Here is a 16,926-nt window from a genome sequence, read left to right as displayed (position 1 = left end):
TCACGGCTGTGCCTGCGTTTCTGTGTGTGACACAAATGTGCTTAGATTTGGTGTGTGCACTTGAATATGTGTGTGTGTGTATGTGTTCATGTGGCTCTCTATTTCATAGTCATGCTGATTTGTAGCCGTCTACATCACGTTTCCCAGGACACCATAAATCTCACTGGACAAACTGCATTGGAGATAGTGTGTGTGAGTGAGTGAATAAAATAGCATGAGGTCTATGTATTGTGTGATCATGGGCACACCGCTGACCATCTGTGCCTGTAGTATTTGCAATATAGTGATAGTTGGCCTTTAATAGAGGTTACTCAGTAAAATTGATTGGTAGCAGATGCATTCAATTGGTGAAGAGAATAAATGAAACCTAGACTGAACAAACTGGAAAATGCATTTCTCTGTCTACATTCTTATTTCTTTACTTTGGCATTTGCATCTCTGTTTTACAAGAAAGTGAGTTAAAACAACAGTGCAAGGAAAGGCAAACTATTTAAACATATATTTTGCATTTTCCACATTTTTGTGACATTACCTACATACTAAAGTGTTCACAGGACATATGTGGACAAGTATATAAAAGTGAAAAAATAGGTTGTTGTGCAAAGCTCACTGAATTCAAGCATGGAATGCAGCCATTCAAATGTCTTCTCTCCTGCATATCCCATGATCGGTTGTAAGGGATATTATTGCAAAGTTGAAGTGTTTGGGAACCACAGCCACGAGGAGCAGATCATGTAAAGTTACAGAGCGGGGTCACCGAGTGCTGAAGCGCATAGTGCGTTAAAGTTGCCAACATTTTGCAGACTCAGTAACTGCAGAACTCCAAACCTCCTCTGGCATTAACGTCAGCACAAAATCTCCTTGCTAGCAGCTTCATGGCATGGATTTCTATCGCTGACCAGGTCCTGTAATTGTGATGTGTAGGTGGACCAATACCTTTGTCCAGTGTTTCAACTACTATTTAATGCTAATGAGAAAAACAGCTGAGCTTTTGCAATATACTGAAGTACTGATGCGTGCTATCCCTTCCGTTGTTTGTTGCATCCCCAATACAGTGGATTTATAATAATGTATAAAAAACAGTTTACTACAAGATACTACTAGAAAACATAGGTTTATGAAAACAGAATAGAAGATGTGGACACATAAATATGATATTTAGTGGTAAAAAGTGTCTTTATGTTGCTTTTTCTCCTCTGCTCCTTTTTGTGTCTTTCCACTCCTCTCTATGCTTCTCTCTCTCTCTCTCTCTCTTTCTCTCTCTCTGTCTTTGCTCTCTCAGTTTTCCTAGACACCTGTGCAGGTCTAATGTTTCAGCCGAGTCCCTGAAAAATAAATGTGGCGCTCCAATCTCTTAATCCACTCGGCTCCATGTAACCACGTCACATGACACCACGATGGACGCCACCGTCTTGATGCCTAGACAACACTGGAGGGAGTGATTGTTTTGTGCGTGTACGTGTGAGTTTGTATGTCGAGTCTTTTAGGAAAGAGGGCCAAGGAAGAAAAAAATTCAAGGATACAGTATGGAATTGCTTCCCTGACAGTTTTAGCTGTATATTAGGTTTGTGTTTGCATTCTAATACTAATACTGTATATAGGTGTGTCTTTTTCATGTGTGTGGTTTAGGGTTGGAAGACCAAGCTTTTCTAATTTAAATCAAGGTCCATGTGTATGTGTGTAAGTGTGTGTGTGTGTGTGTGTATGCGTGTATGTGTGTTTTGGGATGATACCCAATCCACAGCAATCAGTCTGACCTCCACTCTGGAGTGAACTGCTCTCAATGATTAATGGATCTGCCTCCGTGCTTGGTTGCCAAGGCAACCCGAAACCGGATAGCCCTCAGGAATTCGCTAGCTCGCCCTCAAACTTACGTTGTGTGTGTATGTGTGTTGCTAGGCTGTGGGTGGGAGACACAGTGAGGCTAACAGTGACTCTTTGGAAAGATGGAGTTGGCTATGGTGAAGGTGGGAAAGGAGGTCCAGTTCAGTCAATAAAAGAGGGTGATTTCCATTCTGCATTTTTCAGCGTGTTATTGTTTTCTTAAATTTATATTACACATTTTAATGTACTGTCAACCGTTCCGTCTTAAACATTTGTGTCCAAAGCAAGTATTATTTTAGGCCAGAGATACCATAGTATGTAAAATTACACCATTGTTATGGGCCACCTCTGTGTCGGTATGTGGTTTAAATCACAAGCACCATTATTCACTTTCAGTGATCTGTAGTTTCTGCCAAATAGTTATTTATACAACTAAAGGTTCGTGACAGTAATTAAGATTCGTGCATAATTATCTCCATTTGCGTGTGTACATTACTATTTACTATGCTATGCGAGTAGAAGGTTGGGCAATGCCCATAGTCCATTTGAAACTAGTGATGAGTAAATCCATGTTAACAAGATGGCAGCTCTTAAGTTGAAGTGCTGCTGCCCAGCTTGTGGATTGTATGCTTGACAGACCAACTTAACACTACAGTGTTATTTTCAAAGGGCCTCTTAACACTTTATTGATCTGGAGACCATGGGGCCTCATTAGATGAAGGCTCTGGGTTAGCGCAGTATGCATGCAGTGTGTAGTGGTGCTTTCATTACTGATGGACTAATGATATACATCTATATATATATGCATTTCTTTTTGGTGAGGAAATAACCAGTTTCCGCAACAAGGAAACACTTTTTTGTCAACTTACATTGTACTGTGATAAATTGTTGTTGTTTATTTTAAACTATAGACTCAGTATCTTTAGCGTATCTGCCCTGATTAACACATTTACCTTCCATTGAAAGATCCCTGGATCAGGAGAAGCCACAAAGCCAGTTCCCCTCACAAACTCGCACAACTTAAAGTCTTCAAACACTAATCACAAACACTGTTGTGTGTCGAGGCACAGATCAATGAGGTAAAAAAAAAACAAACTAAAATTAAAATTAAATAAATAAATAGAATAACAAGATCAAATTCAAGATCAAGTGTTTTAAAATCAGTAATCATAGAAAAATAATCTAAATCTAAAATAACCTGTCTGAAAGGTTTTCAGTATCTATTGGTTCTACACTGTGGTGCAAGGTAGCAGCAACCTGAACTCACATGACAAAATGTGGTCAGGACGGTTGATGGCTGATGGCTTTTTGCTTTCTTTATCACCTGATTTTCCCTCATGCTGGTGTACTACTAGTGCCAGTCCTAAGGTCAATTAATAGGAGGGTTGTGTCCAGAAGGACAAATAAAACATGCAAATCCATCTGGTGTGACAACCATTTAGGAATGTAGGAAAGTAAGGAAGGAGCCAAATGTATCCTTTTTTGCGCTAGAGTGCTACATGTATGTTTGCACATACAAGTAGAACATAATAAAGAGTTTACCATAAGTGCATCCAATGCATTTGTTCAGATGGGTGTCTTGAATCTCTGGCATTGTGTTAACTGAATGATAACTCTCCGGCATACACATATCGCAGATTTAAATTTTCTGCCCTGTCTTTACTCCATTAGACTTAATGGAGGAACCAGGTTATCAAATTCAGGATTAAATTCTGACAAATCTAGTGATGCATCTGTGAGCTTTATGAGTTTCAAGGCAATCAACATTTGGTGTCTGTTACATAGCTCTAAGCATATCAGACTGCTGGTGGATTTAGTTGTGTGTCATCAGCATAGCAATGAAAGCAGTTCTTGTTTCATGAGGAAGTTACTTGATGTCAACATATGATATATGAGACCGCACCAACGTTTGTAACTATAGATAGTATAAAAGATGGACTTAGCCACCGAGACATTTTTGTGAAGCTCCATAACAAGCCCAGCGCCATTTTGGTATTTTGAAAATGGATGTGATGAGCGAGGGGTGGACCCAAGCGTGAAACTGCACACTCATCGGCAAACAACCACAATATAATTCTCTATATGGAGTGAATGTTGTATTGACTGGCAAATTTATATGGTGTCGGCAACAAACTTTCATTTTACTGGTTCACCTATTTTCCTACCCTTGCATATGTTCATGAGATATGGGCAATAACCAAAAAATTCACACAAGTGCCTGAGTTTCTTCTCTAGGGTGGCTGGGCTCAGCCTTAGAGATCGAGTGAGGAGCTAGAAGTAGAGCTGCTGCTATTCCGTGTTTAAAGGAAAGGTTGTGCATCTGGTTTGGATGCATCCTGGTTGCTTCCCTTTACCTGAAAGTAGATCCAGAACCTGCTGGAGAGATTATATACCTTGTCTGGGCTGGGAACATTTCATGATCCCCCAGGAGTACCTTAAATGCGTTTCTGAGCAGTAGAATAACTAGAATAACCTGCTTAGCCTGTTGCCACTCAAACACATCAGGAAAGCGTTTACGAAGGTCACAGTGAAAACATGCAGATACAGAAAAAGAGCAATTTAAGACAGAGCATTACTTTTTATTTCACTGAGACAGTAAATTTTAGGAGTGCTACCTGCATATATTTGTTTGAGAGATAATAATTGAACCTCTTGCATTGCATGCAAAATATAATGCTTAGCAATAATCATTGGTCAGTCTCACTAAAACAGTCCCAAAGCTATAACTTAGAGACTGTCCAAAAATACTGTGTAATGTGGCCTTGTCTGTATATCGTTCATATGTAATCTTTGAGAATTGGGATGTGATCTTTGAAGATCCATCCATCCATCCATCCATCCATCCATCCATCTTCTGTTTATCTATCTTAAAGAGAATATGATAAAATACCAAAAATGCTAAATGTTTGATCGATCTCTTATAGAGTAAAATGGAAGATCTACTTGACATGAGGAGGGGTTATGGTGATAGAGTTTCTCTAGGAATGCTTGGAGAGAGAGAACTTCATAATAGCACTGTAGAAATGTAGGTTGGTAATCTTAAGTAACAAAACTGTGGTATTCTGGTTACTCTTTTAGTTTTAAAGTTGTAACATTGTTGAAAAGATTTCATGAATATATCTGAGAATAACATGTTAATAAACTTTTTTTTTAAATTTAATCTTCTTTTGAATGAAAATGTGGACTGTAATTTCTTGTAATAAAACAGGTTGTGCGAGCAATTTTTGGTGAAATAAATTTTTTGGCTAAGAAAAAGACATACTTCACAATAACAAATAAGTTAGGCAATTTACATGATAATACGTCTTCTAAAATAAACATTGTCTACATTGTTTATTTTACACAGATCATATATCTATGGATATGAATTTCATGGGATTTCAAAGTGTATCAACTTCTCAAAGAGACCACAAGTTATTAATAAAAATCAGCAAACTCAGTAAAGCTGTTAAGTTAGAAAAGGTTAAATTCATTTAAAGTTTTTTAAAGTAATTTATAGTCCAAAACAATTTTCTGATAAATATTTTGTTTTTACCGACTATACTCATTGCACACTTAAAATTCTTCACGTTTTCATGTACACATGTGTGTTTGTATGTTACTGTCCAGGTTTATGTGTGCATAAGCTGAGTGACAGACGCAGTGGGGGTATCTGTGGCAGTGTTTCAGGGATGTAAACCCAGACTGACCTGGTCTTCTATTACCCTCCAGCTCTGTCAGCACACAAACATACACCTGCAGAGAGACATGTTAAAAAGCATAAAAATAAAAGCATGTTATGCTTTTATTTTTCTGTTACTGATGAAGCTTCCTGTGCACTCACACTAAGACTGGTAGATCGCTGCTACTTCACCAAGATGATGCTGGTGTGATTATAATTAAGATAAAAAAGCAGCGGACACTGATCGTTTATCAGGGTTTTAACCAGGGAAGTGTTATCAGAAAGATTTATATTTTATTGGCATTTTCAAGCACCTCTAAATGGAGGAATAGAAAAACAGACATTTAGCTATAGAAGTATAATTAATTCACAGTCTTTAAGTGTACAGTGGATTGTAAGGGTTACTAATTTTTTTTTTTAGCATTTTCTTGTATTAAAACTAAAAATATTTGCTTACTGCACGATCTCATTGGTCCTATTTGACAAATTTTGAGTACTTGTGGGTAGATTACAATACCTTATGATCTAGATCTTGTGATTTCTGATTTGGAGTGTTTTAGTTAGATGGATACTCCTGTAGTCATCGATGCAACTATGTCACCCTGGTAGCAAAGTAAAAACATCAAATGAGTCTATGGTGTTTCCTCTCTTAGAACAAACTTGATGTTATCCTTACTTTCCTTAAGAAACTCAAACTTAAGAAAGTCCTTCCAGGCCTCAAAAAGCCCTTTCCTGAAAGTGTTTTTCTGAATGGAATCAGACACTAAAGAGAAGTTGCAATTTAAATCCCAGCTTCTGATTATTGTTATTATCATTAAGATATATATATATTTATTTAATCTAAAGTGAGAAACTAATCACAGTACCATCAATCACAAAATTTGTACCTTCAATAGAGAATCTGGTAACAGCCAGAAATCCAAAAACGACTGTCGTGAAAGTTAATTTAGTCACATAAAAGTGATGTTTATTATTGAGTGCTAAAAAATATACTTGTTTGATTTTTGAGAGTGTTAAAATAAATGTAATTGTACTTATTTGTTGGTAAACATATTTGCAATAATTATATTACAGTTATACCTTCTTTCTACTCTTAAATTATTTATACCTTTAAAAAAAATCATAATTCTCAGGTTTTCATATTCCAGCTGTAAAATGTAATTTTGGACATGAAATATTAATAAATTAATAAACTATTTTAGGTTTCATAGATAAAGTCTTTTTTGTCTATAAACTGAGTGGATGTTAATACATTAACTTTACACAGTCCAAAAACACAGTAGCAGTGTTGGAGACAGCTAATACATTCAGTGCCTCCATAATGTGGCTGTGGCTCACAAGCGAGTTAAAAGTGCTTATACGCAGAAAAAAATGAATGTGTGTGTGAATAGGTGAATGAGGATTATAATAAGAAAGTGCTTTGAGTCCTCAAATAAAGCTGAAAGGAACTAGATAAGTAACGGTCTATTTACCTTAAACTTAGCGCCGTAAGTCATTAATCTAGGAGGTTATACAGACCTACATGTGCACACACGATTTGCAATGCCATTCATTTAGGTGCGGTGAACAGGCAATCTTAATCCACTTATCCAAACTGTTTAGCTTCTGACGCTTCTGATATATATGCAAATCATATGTATAATGTATGTAAAATCATGAGTTGTAAAACAAATCTTTAAATGTTAATGGTAACTGAGTGAAGGACTTTTGAAAGTACACACACATAATAAAACACTATACTTTGATAATACTTTGGGATGGGATAAATGAAGAAAAATGAAATCAAAATGTTTTTGTCTTTAAATATTTAAATACACAGTTTAATCAGAATTTATACAAACAGGAGCTTCTGGCAGAAGAAGTGTAAGTAGGCAGAAGAAAATGAACTCTACACTGAGTCCTGCCCGATATACAGTGGTAAATATATGTGTAAGTGCGTGTGTGTGTGTGTTAATTTGATGTGTCTATAAACAAGCTGAAGTCAAAGAAAGTTTAAGTGGACAAACTGTACAGCAATCAAAAGCAGTTATGGAACATCTGACATATCTTTTCATCTGAAGTAGTCAAGGTGGGGAAAAAAAGAATCTACATGAACAGCCCAGTGACTGTTGCTTGTGTGCATACTTGAATCAAATAAAAATGAAGGTCTGGTAGCTTTTCCCCAAACAGTCTCTGTATTTGCGAGCATCTGACTTGGTAAGAACACGACACAACAAACATTAGGTGAGCAAGGCGAAAGAATAAGAATCGTGCGAATATTTACTGTCGCTAAATACATGTCTTATGGATCTTTATAAGAAAATGAAAAAAAGGGGAAAAATTAGCTTTGGTTTTAGGTTATGTGGGCCAAATCACAGAACACCATTATGTGACCCTTCTCTAGAATTAAAGTGCGTTGGGTTATCTGTCACAGTTCACTTCTACTGCATGGCAATGAACCTGAGCCAATCAATGATTAGACCGGTCATATGTTGATGAATACCAGAGAGGCATTCAGTTCATTGGTATTAGGTTTAACTCTATCTGTCAGCCTATCTTTCACACTCTTCACCCTGATGCGCGGTTTAAATTAGTCATAATCATAACACTCTTAGGTCTACTTGTTTTTATAAAAGTATGGAACATTTTTCCCCACTCTCCTATAGCCTCCCAGTGCTGTCTCACCCCAGTTCAATGTTTAGTGTATCTATGTGATGATACTTTGTCCTACTTTACAAAATAGCACAAAAGAATTAGGAAAAGTATAATTAACTTTTCTGAAAATTGCTCCTCACTGATGTAACCAATAGTTTGCTCAAGTTTGATAAAACTTTACTAAAAATGATATTCTCCAGCTGTTTTAAGAAGAAATTATTATACTTTTAATACTGATTTTTGATACAGATGGATCATTGCTAAATAAATGTCTATTTGAAAGGATCATTTCGGTAAATACAGCAACAAAGGCAACAGTCCCAGTTTACTAAACCTTATGTATAGAACTGTGTGAGTATATAAAGACATATGCATAAGCTTTAGTTTGATTGCACTGACACGTCCTCCTTTAAACATATGGGAAACCATGGGTTAATATCTCTGCATAAACACACATGTATATTCTCACGTGTGTGCCTGACAAAATGAAAGGCGGCGAGTGGAGAAGGGTTCAGTACGGGCCAGACCTCTAGCCCTAATCAGGTTACATGATTAATGAGGGGGGGAAATGGGCTCATGTTGTATTAAGAAAATGTGTGTTTGAACCCAAAGCGGCGGGTATCAGCAGCCTAATGCATCAGCCATCGACTGGACACCTGAGATCCACGGTCTGCTGTGCTGTTAGCTCGGTCCCAGTGGAGAGACGCTGCATTGATTCTCCTAAAACTCCCTCACTTTCCCCCTGTTTCTCTTTTTATCCTGTTCTTCTTCTATCATTTATGTCCTTCTTTGTCTTTCTTGGATTAAGTTCACACCTCCTTTGTTTTCATTTAATTATCACTTTTTTCCTTCTTCACTTTTTAGTCTCTGCTTTTTCAGTTGCTTCATCTGTCTTCCTCTTCTTTCCTTACTGCCTTTCTCCACTTCACTAACAGCTTTACTAGGTTTGCACACACCGCACAATAGCATCAGTGTTTTCTGTGTCTGTTTTTTGCCTCTGAATGATTTAGGTTCATTTCTGGCATGGACCGATGACCAACACTCAGCCCTCGCAACCCAAACACTGAAGTCATTTAATCTGTGCGACTTGCTGCACCACAAGCTTGTCTGATATATTAGCTATGCTGCATGCCTCATCCAATAAGGATTAGGTCCACTCAGTAAGTGTGTGAAATACACCGTAAGGGCAAAAACAACAGGTCGACTTGAAAAAATATATATATACTGAACACTTTTGTATCAAAAAAAGATGTACTTTGAAACAGGGCAGCAGTTTTACCTCAGCAAATAGCAAAATTACATTTCGTCTGCTACTGGTTGGTGACAGTGGCCATTGTATTAATGGTGGAAGCCAATTAGACAGATTTTTGATGATGGCGGTATTTTGCATTCTCTGGGGAGGTGAGTTGTTATGTGCACAGTAGCTGTAGCACATACACAGGAGCTGATGAGTGATTAGTCTGGATTTAAACACAAACACAGCTAAACCGTAGCTCTTCTCATTTTACCCTAAAACAATATTCAGCTTTCTGTCTTATCAACAGCTTCAACTGTGGCACACTAAGTTGTAGAGTTACATTAATAATCAATAGAAAATATTATTATGCAGTTTTTCAGGCATGGCTGTATTTAAGTGGCTGCTGAGTTTATTAGAGAGTGGGAACGTGGCTGTGGTTAGGATAAGGCTGAAGGGTCAAGAGGTCAACAGTAGCGTAAAGTGTTGTTTTGGCAGCATGAGGTGTTTTCCCAAAGTGAAAAGTAATAATGTTTAGCAATATAAACAGTGGAGGAACATGGTCTGAAATCAGGATGCAAAGATGTTACGCTGACAAAGTCGACTTTTTTTCTCTTTGTGGTGTAATTTTCTCAGAGTTTACTCCCTGGGTCATTTTCTTGGTGAATATGCCATATTTATGAATAATCAAAGAACAGTCTGTTTGCTCTCCTCAACTGAACCATCAGCTACAATGAGAAAAGTTTACTCTGAAAAGTTCAGTTACTGAGTCTAACAAAGGAGAAGTATAACGCGTTCATTAAAACAAAATAACCCCGGGCTCAGAGAATCAAAGCAATAAAGCAAACTGGATAAATAAATACATGAATGAAATGAAGATCATGGAATCGAGTCAGAGAAATGTTGAGGAGACCGCAAGAAACCCTTGAGATATGGAAACAAACCTGCAATATATAGACAAACGATTAGCGTACCATGTCATCAGTAAAGATGATTCATTGTTGTAGCGTTGCATCCTGAAGTGCGCACATGTGTGCGCACATGCACGGTATATGTAAACAAGCATACAAACACAAGAGGAGAGTACAAGCCCAAACGGTCCAAGCACACAGACACATGCAGACTCCCACTATGGATTCTGTGAAGACAGCAGGGAAAAAATCTGTGTTTTGAAAGTATTACCAGTCATATTTTCATATTTCTTTCCCCCTGCTGTTATAATTTTCTTCCCTGTCAAACAAATCAAAACGCCAAGACCAAACGGAGGCTGAAGGAGCAGCTCAGATTTTCCACTGTCAGGTTCACAAATGCGCTGCTCTTACAAACAGGCTCTGTGCAAGGAGACATGACCTGTGTGTGTGTTTGTGGATTTGTGCACTGTGTGTGTGTTAACTGTGCCCTTGTGTTGATTTTCACGTCCGCGAAGAACAGTACAGTTCATTCTGTTTAATCTGCATCTAAAACGCATAAATATTACTCTCGCAAATAATCATCAAAGCATTATTTCGTAATTTAAAACTAATAATAATTTGATTTGGAAAGACAAATCACAAACAGGACAAATTACACAAGTTACCTATTTCAACATATACTCTTTCAATGTAATGACATTTATTAAGCTGTTATTAGCTATTGTCAACATGTCATCGATAATACTGAGCTTAAAAAGCTATGACTGATGCACAGTTTAATCCTGTGGGAGCCTTTGTATGATGTGGTAGAAATGTAGTTTAGACTTCATGACAAGTGATTGTGTCTGGGCCCCAGATGTTAAACCACTTCAATACCGAACCGGATCGGTTTTTATTCTGAAGTGCATTTTTCAGCCCGTTCGGTTACGTCAAGTAAATAATTTGAGTAAAATATTCAAGATACAGTTTATATAAATGTAAACAGAATGGAAAAAAGTGAGTTATCCTGTAAATTACAACAATTGTAATTCACGTTAATGCAAGCGAGACTAAATCTATACTGCATTCATGTCTCTCTCCACAGCGTGTAGAGTAAAAACTCTGGATGATGAAGCAACAGTGCATTTCATTTCCCAAACAGGATGGCCGGGGTGATCTGCTGCCTTCTGGTTACATTTCCCCTCAGAGCGTCATCCGTCATCGCAGGGTCAGGGGTCGGGAGATTCATCAAAACAGTTTGTGCAGTGTGAGGTACACAAAGGAGCCTCTCAGGATTAGAGATGGCTTGCTGTGTTTATGGCTGTCTACATTAGGGTCTATCCCGTCATCACCCTACCCGGCTTGGTGTGAAGTCATCATCCATTCTGATGGGTTGACATGAAAAACCATCATATACACAACTCTCTTATTGCATTCCCTGTTGCTGCTGCTCTGCAAATACGAGAGTAGGAAATATTAATCGAGATCAAAATGATCGTTTTCAATGCCTTCGTGGAATTTAATAGATGGAGGTTCAACCTGTGGCAAAAAAATTATAGAAGCCTAGTGCGCATTCCTAAAAAGATGAACTAAAAAAAAAAGTTATTATTCTACAAAGCTCTTGCATATCTTTTAGACTCCCTGAAGCAACATTTTTCCTTCTGTTTATAAGACTTTAAACCTCTTTCAACTCCTCTGTCATTGGAAAAAGTACCAAAAAAAAAAGAAATTTACAGCTAAATATTTCTATTTGGGCTTTTCTGACATGATGAAATCGCCATAAACAAATGTTCAAATCCCACTTTAATACCATCAGCGGTTTAGGTTGTGTATTTCCTGTGGAATCAAAGGTAACGTGGCAGTGATGCTCTTGTTTTCTTCTTTGGCTGAGATATGTAGTCACATGGCATTTATAAACACAGTACAACTGATGCCTATTATGTTTGACATGTGTTGATTGCTGGACAGCTAGCGTGGGAGAAGAACTCGCCGGAAGCATTTGAGTGTCCTATTTTTGCACATTATTTTATTTAACATGGTGTCTTTCTGAGTCTGTGCCAGAACGAGAGTTGCCAAAGCTATCTCCATGATAAATCTGGGACTTTGACACATATGCTGCCCAGCAGAGAAAAATCTTACATTGACAAAATGGAGTCCATATATCTCTCTGCCTAAAGAGCGTGCTGGCTCCATTAGCTGGTGTTTGGACACCTGCAGGGGCTCGGGACTCAACGAGGAGGGCTGTCAACGAGGGGCTTTGGTAAATCGAGAGATTATCCAAACAGTGGGACACTGGCTAATAAAAACAAGCCCCCCATTCACTGCATTAGTGCTGCATTAGCGCAGAGGGTATGGAGAATGGGGACCTGTGGGTCCGAGAGATGCACAGTCCAAAGCTGTTAAAGGGCTCTTCTGTAAATAATTAGTGATTTATTGCAGGTTGTATTTATTAGATTAGTGATTGGAGTGTTTCCTTGTTTGAAATATGTGAGGCGTGTGTAGTTCTGACATATACATTTTTACTTTGTATTTAAATATTGGAAGGATGACATCATGCACTGTAGGTGAATTTAATACACGCAAGATTAATTAATTTATTTAAGCAATTCTCAAATGGCTCATTAATAGTTGGAAAAGTGTAATGTGTATCTAGTATAATAAAGAACTTGCCAAATTAAATATTTACCACTTTTAAAAATGTTATTTATATCCCACAACATGATTACAGAAGCTTGAAAAATATTTTTTTCAGACATGAAACCATTAGGATCGAGGTGCTTTAGATCATCATGTAATAAGAGGTGTAGTAAACATATATTATACAAATGCATGAGGTATTTTAAATAGTCACAAAATCTTTCTACGTAAAATACAGAGGTGAAAATGCAACTAGCTTGTTTAGTAGTCAACAGAGTTTTCAGAGTGAGCATAACGTTCATCAGGAAGGCCTGAGAGTACAGTAAGCACAGTATATTCTCTGCAGCCGTACAGCAGCTTCACTCAGGGTGTGTACACCGGTCATGGGCATAAACTTCAGTTTCTGGCCATGACATTTATTAACTCCTACAAATACGACAGCTGGTGCTTTTTTCTCTCAAGGCACGGAAAATGAAATCATCTAATTTCCTTTGCATAACCTTAGTTTTTTGTGAAGTTTCTCAGGGTGAATTAAGGGAAAAGTTTCAATGCATTAAATCATTTATTTACACAGTAAAATGCCCGTTTCCAGCAGTGACCAACACAGCGTAGGTGCTTTAACACACTGTAATCCATTTATACAGTCAGTTAATACATGGGCAAGGGGTTAAGGGTTTAATTTAAAGCAAATTAGATTGGTTAAAATAAATCAGCTTCATGTTTCTGACCATGTAGAGTTCTCACTTTCCTCATATTTAACTTTTATTTCTTTGGAGAACTTGTGCATAATATGAATTTTCTCTATAACACATACATAAATTACATCAATGTATTTGTTTATTTCAAGAATTGCAAATAATAACTTTGCATATATTGTATGGGAAGTTTTAATGCTAATAACTGTTAGCGAGACGGCGTAATGCCATTAGGGTATAATTGCTGGTCTCTGAGGTGGTAAGGACACTGCTGGCAATAACTCTCGCAGAGAGGGAATTTGCCTTTTATTAAAAACTGCTTTGGTGACTGGGAGTAAATTCATTTTCTGACTCTATTAGCACAGCAGATTGGGAATAAACTACTAAGGAGGAGCCACAAAATGCCTCAGGAAAATGTATTTGTGCATGCGAGTCTTGCTTTTTATCATAGCTCACAAATAAGTCTTCTCAGATTGACTGGTGTCATTTTCCTCAGCAGTGGCTCTCCTTTCACTGCAATGTGAAACCAGATAGCTTTTGTTTTGCTCCTTTCTTTTTCTGCAATATTTTCTTTTTCATTTTTATTTATTTAAACCAAATTCTAATCCTAATACGGGAGGTTTTAAAAGAAAGCTTAGTAAAAGGAAGGCGTCACCAAATTTCTGTATATGTGTGAATCTTAACGCTGTTATAACGGTGCGACCTTCGATGATCCTTTATTATACACACATACATATACAGTCATTTAAATTGAGGGAAGCAGACAGACCTCGGCTCATCTTCTCCATCCTCCCATCCTGCTTGGATTAACACAAAGCCCATTTCAGCTTCCGTCCAACCACTCACCTCCCACCACTTTAGTGAGTTCTCTCCATCCACCAGCCCGTTTTTCCTTCAACCCATAATAATCCTCCCAAAAGCCTCTCTGCGTCTGTTTCCCAAGTCTTAGAGCAGAAACACAATGGCAGCGCAGCAGGATGTACAGGCGAGCAGAGGAGATCAGTCAGTTTGATAAATGCGGACACATCTGCGGGAGATTTTCACTGTAGATAAAACGAACTCTTACTGTTTTAAGCTGTTTTTTCTTTTCTTCCACATTTCCTGCCGCTGTGTGTTAAATATGTATCTGAACCGAGTCATTTTTTTGATGGTGTTGGGAATCGGGGTTGTTTGAGAAATACTAAACCTCCAAAATATTAAGAGAGAAACACATAGACAGGCCACAGTCTTGTTTCAGTCTTCCAGGAAACTGTGTTAAAGGTACTAACAGTAACTAGAATCAGTGGCTTCTAATAATACAGATCTAGGAACTGAAACTTAGAGCACACTGCACTTCAACAACAGTTCCAGGTAGATGCCAACAAACTAAAAGCTAGACCTTTAACAAAACACTTGTTGCATTGAGATTGTTTTGTTATGGCTCTTGGAACTACTAAAGGTTACCCAGCCATTTAACACAGACAGCAGTCTACAATTCTTATCTCTAAAACATACGCCAGCTGCAAATCTGATATGGGAAAGAGGCATTACCATGCTTAATTTAACCTCATCAACGTGTCTGCTCTTTTTTTTTTCTTCCGCCCCCATCATTCCCTGTGACTGTACTGCGAAGGTGAATAATTTGTCAGTAATGCTGTGACAGTGGAGGTAGGAGCCTACTGGGGTTTAGGGACCAGACTGTGTGGTCCTATCGGGTTGCAGTATTGACCCGAAGTCTGACTTGTGAGATCAGAACGAGAACGAAATCCATAAAATGAAGGAAAAGCAGTCTCTGCGTGAGGGCAGAAATCTAAAAACCATGAATCAATATATAAAAATCATCAGCTATATTTGAGTGAATACAAAACAACAACATGTTACCTAATCAATTAATAAGAAGCAATAATTTGTTATTTCTAAATCTGTGTGCAACATGAGTCTGTTGAAGAAAAACAAACACCTAACAATTCTCAGATTACAGTTTTTTGGTACTAGCAATTATTCTATCATAAATACTTCTGCATTATATGAAATCGAGACCACTTCTAACAGTTTTAAATGCTCTTCTTACAAAGGGAAGCTGGCAATAAACAAGACAGTTGGGCATTAATATTTATCAGCCAAATGAAAAGCCACTGAATCAGATTAAAAGTTCATCATTGTCCTGAAGGGATACTTCTTCGGAAGTAAATACAAAATGTAGACATCCTCCATATCCAACTGATATTCCAATTGCAATAAATTCCTTTTGATATTTTTAGGGTGATATATATTCTTAGTGTAATGCCATCAGATAGGTTTTATTATTTAGCTGAAAACAGAACTTGTTTCCACAACTTCACATTTAGTTTCAGAAGAGTTGCTGTATACCTGATAGATTTATAGCACTGTAGCCTGATGTCCTTTAGATTTTTTATAACTGCTGCAAGAATGTGGTGCAAAATAGATGATCACATACAATGAAACACGTAACTTCTAACCTATGTGCAAAATATCTAGCATTACAGAATTCTGGTTTCGTCAAAGTGATGATGGACTCGCTCTGTTGTTCTGTAGACACTTGCTATCATTTGTGAGATTCAAACTACACTCGTGCAAGGGACAGGTGACAGATTATCTCTACTTGCTCCTTCCATTTCTTCAAATTCAGACTGTTTCTGATGTCCACTCGGGCAGGCTTTCCCCCTGCACTGGGTAAGCTCTTCTGGCTCATGTCAAAGTAGAGTTTCTGCATTATAATGTTTTACATTTTCGTTCGGAGACTTTAAATTGCCTCAAAAGGTTAAAAAATTCAAAAAATGATTTCTACCTCAGGTTTTTTTTCTTCCTTTTTTGTGTTCAGGGGACAGGACTTTGTAAGGCGACTACTTTCCACATCGGGGGGCCAATCAGGAACAGATGGAAAAGGTGATGACCCCCCCCGGCATGCGAGAGCAACAGCGAAACTGCCACTCAAAATCCCAGCATGTGGACATGTGTGAGTGGAGATTTGTGTGTCAGAGGACGATGGGAGGTTGTGTTATGGCTCTGAGGGTGCTACAGCAAGAGGGGTCCCCGTACGAGTGAGTGACACTCCTCTAACATCTGTTCCATGGAAAACACACGCTCTCTTCCTCACTCTCAGTTCTCCGCTAACGATCTCCTTGGCTCGGTCTCTGTTGTTTCACTGTGTCTCGTCTACACACACACACAGACACACACACATACAGAGTTAGATGATCTTTTCATTTTACAGTAAAGCCGAGAGGAATGGAGAAATTAGATTAGGGCAGAATAAGATACTCCATTTATGATGTGGCTCTTTGCAGGGTTCTCTGCATGGTTGACAGAGGAGGTTGCAGACGGCACTGATGCCTTCACCCTTTTCTTCTC

At 38.0% G+C, this 16,926-nt stretch overlaps 1 long non-coding RNA gene across 1 annotated transcript in view; it reads left to right on the top strand.

Moving 5' to 3' along the window:
- LOC118453725 (uncharacterized) overlaps positions 1 to 16,463 on the top strand; it is a 36,892-nt gene extending 20,429 nt beyond the window's left edge. Inside the window, exon 3 of the long non-coding RNA XR_004843421.2 lies at positions 16,397 to 16,463. This is a non-coding gene — a long non-coding RNA (uncharacterized LOC118453725). The remainder of the gene's footprint in view (positions 1 to 16,396) is intronic.
- Positions 16,464 to 16,926: the final 463 nt, after the last annotated feature.

Source organism: Neolamprologus brichardi, chromosome 13, assembly GCF_056152115.1.
Source record: "Neolamprologus brichardi isolate AB-2024 chromosome 13, ASM5615211v1, whole genome shotgun sequence".
In the NCBI taxonomy this organism is placed as follows: domain Eukaryota; kingdom Metazoa; phylum Chordata; class Actinopteri; order Cichliformes; family Cichlidae; genus Neolamprologus; species Neolamprologus brichardi.
This window is presented reverse-complemented; position numbering and strand designations above follow the sequence as displayed.